The sequence below is a fragment of the Mesoplodon mirus genome (assembly GCF_964341445.2).
Source record: "Mesoplodon mirus genome assembly, chromosome: 15".
In the NCBI taxonomy this organism is placed as follows: Eukaryota; Metazoa; Chordata; class Mammalia; order Artiodactyla; family Ziphiidae; genus Mesoplodon; species Mesoplodon mirus.
The window spans coordinates 41575860-41591286 of record NC_138991.1 but is presented as its reverse complement, the minus strand read 5'-3'; the positions used below and the strand labels follow the sequence as shown (position 1 = coordinate 41591286).

General features: G+C 37.5%; 1 protein-coding gene across 1 annotated transcript in view; it reads left to right on the top strand.

Moving 5' to 3' along the window:
• Window positions 1–12843, top strand: part of LOC309817126 (S-adenosyl-L-methionine-dependent tRNA 4-demethylwyosine synthase TYW1) — a 228545-nt gene extending 215702 nt beyond the window's left edge. The window contains exon 17 of the mRNA XM_082645113.1: window positions 12730–12843. The gene's annotated coding sequence lies outside the window, so the exon portion shown is untranslated. The remainder of the gene's footprint in view (window positions 1–12729) is intronic.
• The last annotated feature ends 2584 nt before the right edge of the window (window positions 12844–15427 follow it).

Below are 15427 nucleotides of genomic sequence, written 5' to 3'. Positions count from 1 at the left end.
GAACTGAGGACAGTCTCAGAGACCTCTGGGACAACATTAAATGCACCAACATTCGAATTATAGGGGTTCCAGAAGAAGAAGAGAAAAAGAAAGGGACTGAGAAAATATTTGAAGAGATTATAGTTGAAAACTTCCCTAATATGGGAAAGGAAGTTAATCAAGTCCAGGAAGCACATAGAGTCCCATACAGGATAAATCCAAGGAGAAACATGCCAAGACACATATTAATCAAACTATCAAAAATTAAATACAAAGAAAAAGTATTAAAAGCAGCAAGGGAAAAACAACAAATAACATACAAGGGAATCCCCATAAGGTTAACCGCTGATCTTTCAGCAGAAACTCTGCAAGCCAGAAGGGAGGGTCAGGACATATTTAAAGTGATGAAAGGGAAAAACCTACAACCAAGATTACTCTACCCAGCAAGGGTCTCATTCAGATTCGACAGAGAAATTAAAACCTTTACAGACAAGCAAAAGCTGAGAGAGTTCAGCACCACCAAACCAGCTTTACAACAAATGCTAAAGGAACTTCTCTAGGCAGGAAACACAAGAGAAGGAAAAGACCTACAATAACGAACCCAAAACAATTAAGAAAATGGTAATAGGAACATACATATCGATAATTACCTTAAATGTAAATGGATTAAGTGCTCCAACCAAAAGACATAGACTGGCTGAATGGATACAAAAACAAGACCCATACATATGCTGTCTACAACAGACCCACTTCAGACCTAGGGACATATACAGGCTGAAAGTGAGGGGATGGAAAAAGATATTCCATGCAAATGAAAATCAAAAGAAAGCTGGAGTAGCAATTCTCATATCAGACAAAATAGACTTTAAAATAATGACTATTACAAGAGACAAAGAAGGACACTACATAATGATCAAAGAATCAATCCAAGAAGAAGATATAACAATTGTAACTATTTATGCACCCAACATAGGAACACGTCAATACATAAGGCAAATGCTAACAGCCATAAAAGGGAAAATCGATGGTAACACAATCATAGTAGGGGACTTTAACACCCTACTTTCACCAATGGACAGATTATCCAAAATGAAAATAAATAAGGAAACACAAGCTTTAAATGACACATTAAGCAAGATGGACTTGATATTTATAGGACATTCCATCCAAAAACAACTGAATACACGTTCTTCTCAAGTGCTCATGGAACATTCTCCAGGATCATATCCTGGGTCACAAATCAAGCCTTGGTAAATTTTTTTTTTTTTTTGCGGTACACAGACCTCTCACTGTTGTGACCTCTCTCGTTGTGGAGCACAGGCTCCGGATGTGCAGGCCCAGCAGCCATGGCTCACAGGCCTAGCCGCTCCACGGCATGTGGGATCTTCCCAGACCGGGGCACGAACCCGTGCCCCCTGCATCGGCAGGCAGACTCCCAACCACTGTGCCACCAGGGAAGCCCGAGCCTTGGTAAATTTAAGAAAATTGAAATCATAGCAAGTATCTTTTCCGACCATAGTGCTATGAAACCAGATATCAATTACAGGAAAAAAACTGTAAAAAAAATACAAATACATGGAGGCTAAGCAATACGCTACTAAATAGCCAAGAGATCACTGAAGAAATCAAAGAGGAAATCAAAAAATACCTAGAAACAAATGACAATGAAAACACACGACCCAAATCCTGTGGGACGCAGCAAAAGCAGTTCTAAGAGAGAAGTTTATAGCAATACAATCCTACCTCAAGAAACAAGAAACATCTCTAATAAACAACCTAACCTTACACCTAAAGCAATTAGAGAAAGAAGAACCAAAAAACCCAAAGTTAGCCAAAGGAAAGAAATCATAAAAATCAGATCAGAAATAAATGAAAAAGAAGTGAAGGAAACAATAGCAAAGATCAGTAAAACTACAAGGTGGTTCTTTGAGAAGATAAACAAAATTGATAAACCATTAGCCAGACTCATCAATAAAAAAAGGGAAAAGACTGAAATCAACAGAATTAGAACTGAAAAAGGAGAAGTAACAACAGAAACTGCAGAAATACAAAGGATATGAGAGATTACTACAAGCAACTATATGCCAATAAAATGGACCACCTGGAAGAAATGGACAAATTCTTAGAAAAGCACAACCTTCCAAGACTGAACCAGGAAGAAATAGAAAATATAAACAGACCAATCACAAGCACTGAACTTGAAACTGTGATTAACAATCTTCCAACAAACAAAAGCCCAGGGCCAGATGCCTTCACAGGCGAATTCTATCAAACATTTAGAGAAGAGCTAACATCTATCCTTCTCAAACTCTTCCAAAATATAGCAGAGGGAGGCACTCCCAAACTCGTTCTATGAGGCCACCATCACCCTGATACCAAAACCAGACAAAGATGTCACAAAAAAGGAAAACTACAGGCCAGTATTACTGATGAACATAGATGCAAAAATCCTCAACAAAATACTAGCAGACAGAATCCAACAGCACATTAAAAGAATCATACACCATGATCAAGTGGGGTTTATCCCAGGAATATACGCAAATCAATCAATGTGATACACCATATTAACAAATTGAAGGATAAAAACCACATGATCATCTCAATAGATGCAGAAAAAGCTTTTGACAAAATTCAACACCCATTTATGATAAAAACCCTCCAGAAAGTAGGCATAGAGGGAATTTACCTCAACATAATAAAGGCCATATATGACACACCCACACCCACAGCCAACATCGTTCCCAATGGTGAAAAACTGAAACCATTTCCACTAAGATCAGGAACAACACAAGGTTGCCCACTCTCACCACTATTATTCAACATAGTTTTGGAATTTTTAGCCACAGCAATCAGAGAAGAAAAAGAAATAAAAGGAATCCAAATTGGAAAAGAAGTAAAACTGTCACTGTTTGCAGATGACATGATACTATACATAGAGAATCCTAAGGATGCTACCAGAAAACTACTAGAGCTAATCAATGAATTTGGTAAAGTAGCAGGATACAAAATTAATGCACAGAAATCTCTTTCATTCCTATACACTAATGATGAAAAATCTGAAAGAGAAATTAAGGAAACACTCCCATTTACCATTGCAACAAAAAGAATAAAATACTTAGGAATAAACCTACCTAAGGAGACAAAAGACCTGTATGCAGAAAACTATAAGACACTGATGAAAGAAATTAAAGATGATACCAACAGATGGAGAGATATACCATGTTCTTGTATGGGAAGAATCAACATTGTGAAAATGAATATAGTACCCAAAGCAGTCTACAGATTCAATGCAATCCTTATCAAACTACCAATGGTATTTTTCACAGAAGTAGAACAAAAAATTTCACAATTTTTATTGAAACACAAAAGACCCCGAATAGCCAAAGCAATCTTGAGAAAGAAAAACGGAGCTGGAGGAATCACGCTCCCTGACTTCAGGCCATACTACAGATCTACAGTAATCAAGACAGTATGGTACTGGCACAAAAACAGAAATATAGATCAATGGAACATGATAGAAAGCCCAGAGATAAACCTACGCACATATGGTCACCTTATCTTTGATAAAGAGGCAAAAATATACAATGGAGAAATACAGCCTCTTTAGTAAGTGGTGCTGGGAAAATTGGATAGCTACATGTAAAAAATGAAATTAGAACACTCCCTAATACCATACACAAAAATAAAATCAAAATGGATTAAAGACCTAAATGTAAGGCCAGACACTATAAAACTCTTAGAGGAAAACATAGGCAGAACACTGTATGACATAAATCACAGCAAGATCCTTTTTGACCCACCTCCTAGAGAAATGGAAATAAAAACAAAAACAAATGGGACCAAATGATATTTAGAACCTTTTGCACAGCAAAGGAAACCATAAACAAGACGAAAAGACAACCCTAAGAATGGGAGAAAATATTTGCAAACGAAGCAACTAACAAAGGATTAATCTCCAAAATATACAAGCAGCTCATGCAGCTCAATATCAAAAAAGCAAACAACCCAATCGAAAAATGGGCAGAAGACCTAAACAGACATTTCTCCAAAGAAGATATACAGATTGCCAACAAACACATGAAAGGATGCTTAACATCACTAATCATTAGAGAAATGCAAATCAAAACTACAATGAGGTATCACCTCACACTAGTCAGAATGGTCATCATCAAAAAATCTAGAAACAGTAAGTGCTGGAGAGGGTGTGGAGAAAAGGGAACCCTCTTGCACTGTTGGTGGGAATGTAAATTGATACAGCCACTATGGAGAACAGTATGGAGGTTCCTTAAAAAACTAAAAATAGGACTACGATATGACCCAGCAATCCCACTACTGGGCTTATACCCTGAGAAAACCATAATTCAAAAAGAGTCATGTACCACAAAGTTCATTGCAGCCCTTTTTACAATAGCAAGGACATGGAAGCAACCTAGGTGTCCATTGACAGATGAATGGATAAAGAAGATGTGGCACATATATACAATGGAATATTACTCAGCCATAAAAAGAAATGAAATTGAGTTATTTGTAGTGAAGTGGGTTGACCTAGAGTCTGTCATACAGAGTGAAGTAAGTCAGAAAGAGAAAAACAAATACCATATGCTAGCACATATAAATGTAATCTAAAAAAAAAAAAAAAGTTTCTGAAGAACCTAGGGCCAGGACAGGAATGAAGGCGCAGGCATAGAAAATAGACTTGAGGACATGGGGAGGGGATAGGGGAAGCTGGGACGAAGTGCAAGAGTGGCATTAACATATATACAGTACCAAATGCAAAATAGATAGCTAGTGCAAAGAAGCTGCATAGCAAAGGGAGATCAGCTCGGTGCTTTGTGACCACCTAGAGGGGTGGGATAGGGAGGGTGGGAGGGAGAAGCAAGAGGGAGGGGATATGGGGATATATGTATACGTATAGCTGATTCACTTTGTTATACAACAGAAACTAACACAACATTGTAAAGCAATTATACTCCAATAAAGATGTTAAAAAAATAAAAAAAATTTTTAAAACTTAAAAAAAAAGAAAGTGTAAGTTAAAAAATAAAATGCTCCGAACTCTGCTTTCTGACTTGTGCTAAGAATAATAACAGATAAGATTGTGTCAGAAATCCAAGCTCCAGGAGCGCCTGGAGCCACACACTCAGCAAATGTGTCTTGTTTTGAAGTTAGAGAAGCTATAACGATTCTTTCTGGTAAAGAGGGAGTCATTTTCCCTTTTTTCTGCATGTTTCCAAAGTGGAGATGCCCTCTGGTCTGTGTCCTGGAGGAGGAGTGTTGGGGTGAAAACCTCCACACCCGTTTCCACCACTTACTCAGTTCTTCACCTGGGCAGGGAGTGGCTGATGTTCTCTCAGAACCCATCAGGCCTTGATCCACATCATTGGGGGCTGTCACTGTCCTTCCGAAGCAAAAAATATTCCACCGCATCTCTCTAGACCGTCTGCCTCCTGGGTGGGTAAGAGAGTCCATGGGCTCTCCTCGGCTTCTGACTCCTGTGAGTATGCACACTTGGGTCAGGGCAGGGGCCCATTTTGAGAAGTAACTGGGTGCGTGAGTCCAGCCTGGGGTGCTCCATGAAGCTGGCAGGGTATGAGGAGACCCACCAGGAATATAGCCCAAGGTACATGTGCTAACATAGTTTAGCAGAAAGCCCTATTCTTTGGAGTCATTGGTACTATCTAGCCCACTAGTAAGGATGATCCTCTGGTGTCCATTTGGCACCCCCATTGTGTGTGTTCTCTTACCAGTGAGAATCTTGGAGAAAGAGGAGAGTGAAACTTGGGTCCTCTGACCTCCAGCAACTTCCAAAGTACTTGACTTTGAACTCATGCTCCAGCTGCCCTCTATGCAGGTCTTACTTTCTCATCCCCTGTGGGGCGGTTTTCTTTCCTAGAGTCAATGTCCAGAAGAAGCTTCGCCAGTCTTTGTCATATGTGTCAAACTTTTATAACCTCCTTTTGATCCTTTTCCTATGCCTACTCCTCTTTTCTTTTTTCATAACACTCTCCCTAACTTGACTATCTCTGCCAATCTTTATCCATCCCTGACCCACATCTAAAAGCAAGTAGAGACGCACCCACATCTATGATGATTATGCTTACGTGTGATACATGCATGATGCATTGTGTGTGCCTGTGCATCACATTCCCATGAATATCCCTGGATTTTGAATGCAGTAATGTTCTTTATAGAAGCAAAAAAAAGTTGCCCCAGATGCATTTTATAACTTTGTAATTAAAGTAGCCATTAAAATAATTAAATTTGGTGTTTTATAAGGACTAGCATAGTACAGTACTAGGCAATTAGTGAATATTTGTTGAATGAGTGTTTGAATGGAGGAAGGCTATGAAGGAAAAATAAATGGTGGTAATAAAAGTTTAAAAACATTAAATTTTATTTTTAACACTATATACAGTGAAGAGACAGCATAAATGGATCTTACTGTATTGTAGAAAAGGATATGATTAACAGATTTACATATATTATTACCATAGTACCTTTGTTGAGAATTTCATCTGCATTATTATTATATGTATATTTGGTCTAGCAACAGTTCACTTTCAAATTACGCAAAATGACCATGGATCAATCTCGCTTATTCACAACGTGTATGTAGACAGCACCCCTTAAACTTTCTTCAGTTCCTTATTTTTAATGAGATTTATGCATAGATTTTAAAAATGTTTTAATTAAAGTAGTGAAAACTTTCAATATAAATTCTGTGATTATTCATGATCACAACTATTAATGGTACATCAAAAATGGTGACATAGGTAAGAGAAGCTGTGGCTTATTTGCCTGTCTTTTAGGCCAGGTATTAGGTTGGCCAAAAAATTCGTTTGGGTTTTTCTGTAAGATGTTATAGAAAAACCCAAACGAACTTTTTGGCCAACCCAATATAGGATCACCACTTTCTCTCTCTTCATAAGAAATGGAGGACTTTCACTTCTGGTCACGGTGGAGTAACAGGGACCACATTTACTAACCAGCCTTAAGTAACCAGCCAACAAATAGTGTATATATATGTATATATATATATATATATATATATATATATATATATATATATATAAAACATTTCAAGACAGTGGACACAGCCAAAAAATGACAGTTTTCTTTAAGACATGAAAAAAATGTGGTGGGCCCTGTAACTGCCTGGATACTCCTTTGAGAGAGTATCCAGGCAGTGTTTCAGGGAGGGGAAAGACAGGCAGAGCCTGGCAGGCTCCCTGAGTTGAGAAGAGATAGCTGACAGTTTGGGAAGATGAAGGTGGCTAGAATTCAGAGGACTGGGCACCAGGGAGGTGAAAGCCACACAGAGGAATCCTGAGATCTGCAGAGGGCAGCCCCCAGGTATTCAGCTGAATACTGACTGGTGCATGGATTATGAGGAAACTACTCAAGGCTGGTAAAAGAACCATCTGAAAGAATTAGAGGTAACAATGCTTGACACTCACACAGGATGGGAATAAAGCTTGCCCCTACCAGCCAGAATAGAGAACCTCATGATTCATGGGACATTTGGTAGGGTACATAAAGTGTCTTTCCTCAATAGAATAATTAAGTCTAATCATGGTTCTGGGTCCACCTAAGAAATCTTAAAGTCAAGTCTCAAATAGAGGGGAATTCCCTGGCAGTCCAGTGATTAAGACTCCATGCTTTCACTGCCAAGGGCCTGGGTTTGATCCCTGGTCAGGGAACTAAGATCCCACAAGCTGTGCAATGTGGCCAAAACAAACAAACAAACAAAACCAACCTCAAGAATATTTATAAGAATTTAAAAATAGGCATCACCCAACAAGGTAAAATTCAGAGTGTCTGGAATCCAATAAAAAATTACCAGACCTGTAAAGAAGCAGGAAAATATAATCTATAATGAGAAGAAAACTCAATAAATAAAACCACTGCAGAACTGCCAAAGATGTTAGAATTAGAAGATAAGACATTGAAGCAATTATTTGGATGGTATTCAGTATGTTTAAAAAGTAGAGACATGGGGGATATAATAAAAAATGCAATCAAACTTCTGGAAATAAAACAATGTCTGAGATGAAGAATACACTGGATGAAATTTATGGCAAATTAGAAATTTCAGAATAAAAGTAATTTTTTTTTACTGACTTGGAGTTATAGCAATAAAAATTATCCAAAATGAACCACAGAGAGAAGAGAAAAAAATAAAGAACAGAGTATCAATGGACTTTTGGGACCTTAAGCAATCTAATAAATGTATAACTAGAGGCCAGTAAGGAGAGACTCCTTCATAAAGCAGAAAAATATTTGAAGGAAAAATGGCTGAAATTTTCTAAATTTAATAAAAATTATAAACACAGATACAAGAAGCTCAATAAACCTAAAGCACAAGAAACACAGAAAAAAATATATACCAAGGTATATCATAATCAAACTGCCAAAAACCAGTGATAAAGAGAAAATCTTAAAATCAGCCACAGTAAAAAGACATGTGATATATAAAAGAACAAGATTAAGATGATAGTGGATTTCTTGTTAGGAACAAACCAGCTGAGAGGACAGTGGAACAACATCTCTAAAATAATAAAACACTGAAAAACAAACCAAAAATACCTTTCACACTAGAAGCAAAATATCTTTCAAAAATGAAGGTGAAAGAAAGAGTTTCTTGGATATAGAAAATTGAAACAGTTAATCACCAGCATACTCCCAAGATGTGAAATGTCTAAGGAGTTCCTTCAGGCAGAAGAAAGATGATACTGGAAAGAAATATGGATCTACACAGAGAAATGCAGAACACTGGAAATGGTAACTACTTATATATGTAATATTGTTCATTATTACTTAAATTTGTTTAAAGCATATTGACTGTTTAAACAAAAACATGAATAATGGAATATTGGGCTTGTAACATATGGAAAAAGTAAAGCATATGATAACAATAGTGCATGGGTTGGGAGTAGTGAAATAGAAGAATACTACTATAATATTCTTACATTATACATGAACTGATATCATGTCACTTAAAGGTAGACTGTCATAAGTTAAAGATATATCCTATAAACCTGAAGCAACCACTAAAATAACAAAACAAAGCCAGCAAAGCAGATAAAATGGAGTCATAAAAAATTCACTTAATCCACAAGAAGATAGAGAAAGAGGAAAAAGTGACTAAAGAACAAATGGAACAAATAGAAAGGAAATACCAATATGCTAGGCTCAAACCTAATGTTAGTAATTACACTAAATGTAAATAATCTAAACACTCCAATAAAAGGCAGAGATTTTCAGATTGGATAAAACAGCAAGACCTAAGTACATGCTCCCAACAAGAAACACATTTAAGTATAAAACTCCAGTTAGGTAAAATGTAAATGATGCTAACACTAATCAAAATACAGCTGAAATGGCTATAGTAGTATCAGAAAAAGTAGATTGCAGAGCAAAGAGCATTCCCAGTGATTTTAAAAAATGTTGATTTCATAATAATAAAGAGATTGATTCATGAAGAGGACATTATGTTTCTAAATGTTTATGCTTCTAATAAGAAAGCTTCAAAATATCTGAAGCAAAACAAGATGAAACTGCAAAGAAAAATAGACAAATCCACAATTATAATAAAAAGTTTGAATAACCCTCTATCAATATATAAGAAAACAGGTAAACACAAAATCAATACAGGTGTAGAAGATTTGAACAACACTGTCAACCAAGTAGATCTGTATGACATTTATAGAATATATAAGTCTCAGTAAATTTCAAAGAATCCAAGTAATAGAGATACATTCTATGACCACAATGGAATTGAATTAGAAATCAAATTAAATTCTAAGTCAATAACAGGAAAATCTTTTGAAAATCTCCAACTATTTGGAAACCAAATAACAAGCTTTTAAATAAACCATATGTCAAAGAAGAAATCGAAAATGAAATTAGAAAGCATTTTGAGTGGAATGAAAATCAGAATAAAACAAATCAAAATTTCTGGGATGCTACTCAAGCAGAACTTAGAGGGACATATACAACACCTATATTAGAGAAGAAGAAAGGTCTTAAATCAGTAACCCCAGCTTCCACCTTAAGACCCTAGAAAATGAAGGGCAAAATAAATCCAAGGCAAGGTAAAAAAAAAAAAGGAAATGATAACAGAATGAAAATCAGTAAAATGGAAAACAGAAAACAATAGAGAATATCAATGAAATCAAAAGTTAGTTTTTAAATAATATCAATAAAATTGGCAGACATCTAGCCAGACCAGTCAGGAGAAAAGGAGAGAAGACATATATACATTGTCCATATCAGGAATGAGACAGATAACATCATTAGAGATTCTACAGACATTCTATTCTGAACTACTTTTTTGCCAACAAATTTGACAATAAAAATGAAACAGGTGAATTCCTTGAAAGATACACTATCAAAGCTCACTTGAGAAGACATAGATAACCTGAAAAACCCTGTATCTAGTGAAGAAATTGAATTTGTAGATTAAAACATTTCCACAAAGTAATTCCCAGGCCTAAACATCTTCATTGGTGAATTGTTCTAAACATTTAATGAAGAAATAGCACCAATTTGTGCAAATTCTTCTGGACAATTGAAAGGGAGGGAATATGTCCCAACTGATTACCCTGATACCAAAACAAGACAAAGACATTGTTAAAAAAAAGAAAGAAAGAAAAAGAAAATTGCAACCCAATATCCCTCACGAACATAGGTGCAAAAATCCTAAACAAATTTTTTGCAAATTAAATCTAACAATATATAAAAAGGATAAACAAATGGAGTTCATCCCAAGGATGATGGGTTGGTTTAACATTTGAAAATCAACCAGTGCCACTTATAACAAAATCCAACATCCATTCCTGAAAAATAATTACAGAAAACTAGGAACGGAAGGTAGCCTGATAAAACTAGGAACGGAAGGTAGATCTATGTTTTCCCCTAAGATTGGGAACAAGGTTAGGATGTCCACTCTCACCATTCTGTTCAACATTGTACTGGAAGTTCTAGCCACAATAGGTAATAAAAAGAAATAAGAGGCCTCCTTATTGGAAAGAAAAAAAAAGTTAGAAAACTAACACTATTGATCCCAAGGCTTACTATAAAGCTTCAGTAATTAAGACAGTGTGTTATTGGCATAAAAGAAGACAAAACTTCAATGGGATAAAATAGAAAGTCCAGAAATATACCTGCACTTATATGAACAGTTAATCTTCAACAAAGGTGCAAAGACAATCTCGTGGACAACGGATAGTATAGTCTAGTCAATTAACTAGTGATGTAACAATTGAATATCCATATGCAAAAAAGGAACTTAAATCCATACCTTATATCATATACAAAATTAACTCAAAATGAATCAAAGACCCAAATGTAAAACCTAAAATTATAACATTTCATAGTAGAAAATGTTTGCAACCTGTTTTTTTTCAGCATAATGGGGTATCATTTATATACAAAAACCTGCACATATTTAATATATATCATTTGGTGACTTTGGACATATGTGTACACCCATGATACCATCACCCAATTAAAGTGATAAACATATCCATCACTTCCAAAAATTTCCTTGATCAATTTTTTTGATGTGTGTGTGGTAAAAACACTTAACATGAGATCTACACTCTTAAAAAAATTTGAAGTCACAACACTGTCTTTAACTATAGGGATTATGTTGTACAGCAGGTCTCTAGTACTTATTCATCTTGTATAACTGTAAATTTATACCTATTGAATAGCTACTCCCTACGTCTCCCTCTTCTCATGCCCTGGCAACTGCCAGTCTATTTTTTGCTTTTATAGATTTGACTATTTTAGATATCTCATATAAGGGGAATCAAATGTCCCTCAGCAGATGAATGGATAAAGAAAATGTGATATATACATACAAAGGAATCTTATTCAGCCTTAAAAAAGAAGGAAATTTGCAACTACATGGATGGACCTGGAACACATTATGCTAAATGAAATAAACCAGTCAGAGAGGCAAAATTTTATTTGATACCAAAAGCATGATCCATACAAGTACAAATTGATAAATTAGAGTTCATCAAAATGTTAAAAGTTCACTTGTGTATAAGATACTCTTAAGAGAATAAAAAGGCAAGGTACAGAAACATATTTGTGGGAGAAATATGTTAAAAAATTATCATATTCAGAATACATAAAGAACTTTCAAAACCTAATAATAAGGAAACAACCCATTAAAATGGGTAAAATATATGAACACACACTTCACTAAGAACTTATATGCATAACAAATAAGCTTGTGAGTAAAAGATCAGTACATTAGTCTTTAGGGACATGCAAATTAAAACTACAGTACACCCCCTGTAATTTATTATTTTAATTAGATTATTTGCAAATGTTGATTTTATTTTTGGTATCCAATTATTCATGATACACTCACAATTCATCCCTTTATACCAGGGTGTCAAGATACTATACTAGTTGGAGGGGAATCAGTGGTAGGCAGTCATTTGAAGACAGGAGGACAGGCACCCTCACTAGGTTCTGAGGTGTCAAGGTCCTCCTCTGGGCTTGCTACCCTCATTGAGATGAATCTGCCCAGAATGGCTGAGCTGCCCATGTCATGTCCTGGTTATAGATGTTCTAGAGTTGTACTCAATTCATTCATTCATTCATTCATTCATTTCTTGCCCAGAATGGCTGGGCTGCCCATGTCGTGTCCTGGTTACAGATGTTCTAGAGTTGTACTCAAATCATTCATTCACTCATTCATTCATTTATTTCCTGCCTATTCTGTTCTAGGCAATGTGCGAGGCCCTGAGGATGTAAAGATGAATACCACACAATCCCCGTCTTAATGGAGCTTAGAAATGAATGGGTAAGATAAGGATGTAAGAAAAGAGTTTTGCTAACCTTTTCCACCTCCAGCTCCTATTATGGTGTTTGGCACAGGGTAAGTGCTTGGCACCTTTTTGTGGAATGAATGAATGAACAAACGAATGAATAGTTTGAAGAGAAGCTGAAGAAGCAGCCCTAAATGATATAGGCTGATCGTGTTTGAAGGCTGAGGGGCTTGGTTGTGCAGGCCCCCAGAGTGCTGACAGGCTCAGGCTGAGACGTGATATGGGCACATCCAGTAGAATTCCACTGTCTGCAAGGGACCTGAGAGATCTCCATCAGGAAGTGACTCACAGCACTACACTTCACCCAAGGGCCAAGCTTTGCCAGCTGAGGTCATTCCAGAATTCCTAGGGACTCCCAACCAACTCCACAGTAGATGCTCTTTTTCCATGTCCTTCCTATCTCTCTGTGGGAGCTGGGCTTGTCCAATTTTCAGATAGTCTTGGGCATTTTGTGCAGGGGACATGTGCCATGAAACTCATTCCCTTGAATTCATGAAAATCGGCATTAACAGTGTGAAAAATAAAGCATTCTAGAGTAGCGAAACAAATAGAGTTAAGCATCCGGAAGATCTGTGTTTGAGTCTTGCCTTGACCACTTTCCAACTGTGTGATCTTTAAGTGGAAAGTGGGATAAAATTATCTTTGTTCAACCATTCATGAAAGGTTTAAATTGGATAAGATCAATAGATTATTTCGGACAAAGACTAATGTATGGTAAGAACCCAGTAATTGGAAGTGTTGCCAGAATTACCACTGTAAATACTGTATTGGGATGGCTTGATTCCCCAAGTTTGGAGGAGTCGAGGAAGGATTTCTGGAATAAGTATTCCTTGAAGCAGGTCATGACGTAAGCATAGGAGTCATCCAGATGAACAAGTAGGGGAAGAATGTTCCAGGTTCAGGGTATAATGAGACTCGGGCAAAGTCAAGGATGGAAGAGGCCAGTATGTTCAGGGGTCTGCATGGGCCAGAGTGCCGGGTGCCTGTGCAGAAGTGGCAAGAAGTGATCTGGTAAAGGACTCAGTGCGTGCAGGGCTGTGGGTGTCCTGCCCAAGAGCTGGGCTTTATCCTTGAAGGAAACAATGAGGTGTCATTACAGGGTTCTAAACTCTTCAGGTCCATGTTTTAAGATATTTTCCTGAGAGCCTAGCTCTCCTAGGTCTTAGGGAGACCTTCACAACCCATCCACAGAGTTCAAACAAACAAACAAACATCTAAATCTTGGAAATAAGGCAAAGAAAGGACAACATCTTCTTTCAGCACCACACAAGGGCATTGTTGTGCAAGGCCCCCAAGCATTATTTAATTATAGGAGAATGTACCTTTGTTAGACTATTTCATCACTGGTTGAAAGCCCAGATACTATGGAATTACACGTTAACTCGATGTTTTGTTTTCTTTTTTCCTAGTGGAGAGACAATTGATTTTTACCTGGTAGGAACGATAAATCCAAATGTTAAGGCCTTATTGGACTATCAGGACATTAACCAGTTTTGTGTCTAACCTAACAACTTTATTCTTTTTTTTAAAACCCAATTCCTCAAATGCTTTTTGAATCAGCTTTACCCAATGCTCTGATCTTCTCATTATAAGTTAAATAAGTCTTTGATGTGTTTTCATTCTATATTTGCATGATAACTGTGTTCACTTTTTGAAAGTCACACTTTGGCGTCAGTGTTTTAGCCAAAAATCCCTGTGAAAGAGCAAGTGATGGAACTGGAAAGCCTGGAGCTGTTTTCTTAGTCTTTAGCCTTGGGATGCCCAGTCCCTGAGATCATTGGAAAGGTTCCTCTGGGCATTAGTAGGGAGTATTGTGACTCAGGTTGGTACCCTGGGACCTCGGCAGCTTTAGTTGATGGTGAGGGGCAGCGAGCACAGGCACAGGGGGGCTGACTCAGCTCAGCATGGTTGAGAGGGGTTTGATTGGGGCCAGCATGGACTCTGGTCCAGCAGATGGGACAGGCAGGGGGATTCCCTGCAGCAGGTAATATCAGAGTCAGACCCCTAGTAGCACCCCTCCCTGTATGTTGCTAGACATAAATCTCTTGAAGACAGAACTCGAGCCAATAGCTGTCCAACATCAGGGATACGGGCTGCATCCAGCCTCTTGTGGGAGGGTTAGCAAGGGTGTTCAGGCTGCAGGGACCCACATCCCAGTGGAGAACTGAAAACAAGCCCAAAGCATTGTCTTTCAGATCTGGCCAGTGGGTTAGGAGCAGGTGAGAGTGGGGAGACTACAGCTCAGGACTATAGCTCCTGGGGCTCAACCCCAGACCTGCCAGATATTGTGTCAGAGGCAAAGAAGATCTGCCTACACTGCCTCATTTGTCCTTTCATTTATTCATTCACCCAGTACAAGGATGTATTGCTGAGCAAATGCCAGGCTCAAGAGACCCAGTAGGTAGGAGGGTTTCCGTGACTATGTTGATAGGACTAGCGAAGATGGCCCTGTCATGTCCCATCTTTCTATTGACCCATTTCCCCTGCCTTCCCTGCAGTATGATTGGGAGCAGAAGAGCGGTATTATTTTACAAAGACTAAATCGGACCTCATTAAGACACCCCGAGTGGTGAACAACTGTCATTAACATTCAGCTC